Raw genomic sequence first — 2,908 nt, forward strand, 5'->3', positions numbered from 1 at the left:
TGAGAATACACCTGTAGAAAAAAAAGGTAATGTAAAAGGAGAAAGGGCTCTATACCCCTTTCTTAAACCCGTGGTTTTATGGGTTTTTCCACGTGTAACCTTTTCTTTTTCGAAGCGCCTCCCCCTATTGGGAGTTTTATTTGTTATATCTTTCTCCGTTTTTTTCCTCTGTTTACACGAATGTTTTTCTACTTTTCGGACAAAACATTTTGTAACATTTGTCCTGTCTTTGTCCTTACATGTTTTTGATTGATATTAGCCCTTGTGGCCAATAAAACGAATTAATTATTATTATTATTATTCAGGTCACTGCCTGGAATCGAACTCGGAATCTTGGGGTTAGTAGCCCACGCCCTTAACCACTACACCATATACCTGTCAAATGTAAATAATGCAAATATAATTGTTTGACTGTCTTAAACACAACCTAACCACTGACTTTAAGCAACAGACTGCTTTGGAAACCTGTCTTTGTTCAGACATCAGAATACTTTGTTGAAACATAACAATCTAATGTAGGAGAAACTGGAGGATTGTTGAAATAGAATGGTCGAGTGCGAAGGAATGGCTGTTTGGTACCTTTTTCATTATGGCTAAGGCACTAAATAACGATCCATTTCTTGTTGAAGAATTTTGTTATTCATTTATTCATTTATTTGTTTCAGTCATTTGATAGCAGCTATGCTGGAGCACCACCTTTAGTCGAACAAATTGACCCCAGGTCTTATTCCCTGTAAGCCTAGTACTTATTCTATTGGTCTCTTTTGCCGAACTGCTAAGTTATGAGGACATAAACACACCAGCATCGGTTGTCAAGCAATGGTGGGGGGACAAGCACAAACACACAAACATATATATACATATATGACAGGCTTCTTTCAGTTTCCGTCTACCAAATTCACTCACAAGGCTTTAGTTGGCCCGAGGCTATAGTAGAAGACACTTACCCAAGGTGTCATGCAGTGGGACTGAACCTGGAACCATGTGGTTGGGAAGCAAGCTTCCTACCACACAGAAACTGAAGGGCTTAAAGTATGACACAAAGCGGAAGGACTACATGGGTCCTCACATTTAGAAAAGAGTTTGACTATGATCAGAAGGAGCAAGGCTTTGGGATATTTGGAATAGATTTTACTTTACCAATGTCAGTGAAATGACAGAATGTAACTCCAAGAATTTAAACCATCAAAGCAAGAAGAAACTCTTAAAGTGGATCATGGAATCTACATTACCATGGTAACTAAAATTATTATTACCGTTGTAAGTAAAATTACTATAAGTGTGCCAAATAGATTATTCCATCTAACACCATTTTAACATTTTTATTTTATTTTTCTGTTTGTGATTTTAAAGGAAAAGAATTATCCCAGCTGGGAACATGGATTTATATGAAAGTTCCATCAATGTTGTAAGTGAAAAAAGAGAAAAAAAATAACTCCACTTTCTATCACCATTCTTATCAATAAATATTTTTCCTGATTAGATGACTTGAAAAACTAAAAACCAAATCAATTTTCTTGACTTTTCATTTCCTGAAATATCCTATTTGAAGATCTGAAGAGGATAAAGAATAAAAAAAAGTCAATTTTTCAAAAAGAAATATAAGAATCAGGCATGATTCATTGATTTGTCATCATTAGAATTGGTTATAATGAGGAACTGAATTTGAGTTAAGGTAGAAGCAAACAAAGAAATTTACAAAAATCAGAAGAGTGGAATTCTTGTAAAATTTGTAGTTTTATTTTCACAAAGAGTGGCCACATGAGATTTATGCTTTAAGAATTTGTGATGAAATGGTGAGAAAAATTTTTCAATAAATAGTTTGATTTTTGCAACAACAGTCTGTGAACTACTTGGATTAGTTCAACTTATTTTCCTTTTTTTCTGTTATTGGCTTCTTTCCCCCTCTACCACCACCGCCGCCACCACCCCAGAGAACGGTGAGATTGATGCCATTAAAGTTCATGAAATTGACTCATACATAGAACCACCCTTCCCATTATCGACTATATATGGCACTATGTTAACTGCAAAATAAGGTAAGACATATGTATGTATATGTATATATATGTGTGTGTGTGTATATATATATATATATACATACATACATACATACATATATATATATATATATATATATATGTATATATATATATATATATATATGTATATATATATATATATATGTATGTATGTATGTATGTATGTGATGTTAAACGATGATGATGATGATGGTGATATTGTATACATCATATATATATACACACACACGAAAGTACATATATACATACATATATTTATACATGCACACATACATACACAAACAAACACATGCACACAAACACACACACACACACACACACACAATGAGAGATAGATAGACAGATAGATAGATAGATTGATAGTTTGATGTACATCATCACCAACACAATCATCATCATCATCATTTAACTTCTGCTTCCCATGCCTGATATAGGTTGGATGGTTTGACTGGAGATAGTAAGCTTGAGAGCTTTGGCTTGGCTTCTATGGCTGGATGCTCTTCCTGACACCAACCATTCCAGAGATCCAGAGAGTGTACTGGATGTATTTGATGTGTCACCGGCATGGATACTATATATATATATATATTGAAGAAAGAAATGGTATAGTTCTCCACAATATACAGTATAAATAGATGCGTTCACATATATGAATTTTTATATATTTATAAATCTTCATATGTTTTATATGTATTTATAAATTCTTATAAATTTTTATCATGTCTCATATATGTAAACACATTTATAAATACTGTATATCATGGAGAATTTCGATAATTTGAAATGGATTGAATGAATATATACGCCGACCTCTGAAATTTGCATCTCTCCTTCTCAATTATATATATATATATATATATATATAT

The sequence above is a fragment of the Octopus bimaculoides genome, chromosome 11 (assembly GCF_001194135.2).
Source record: "Octopus bimaculoides isolate UCB-OBI-ISO-001 chromosome 11, ASM119413v2, whole genome shotgun sequence".
NCBI classification, from domain to species: Eukaryota; Metazoa; Mollusca; class Cephalopoda; order Octopoda; family Octopodidae; genus Octopus; species Octopus bimaculoides.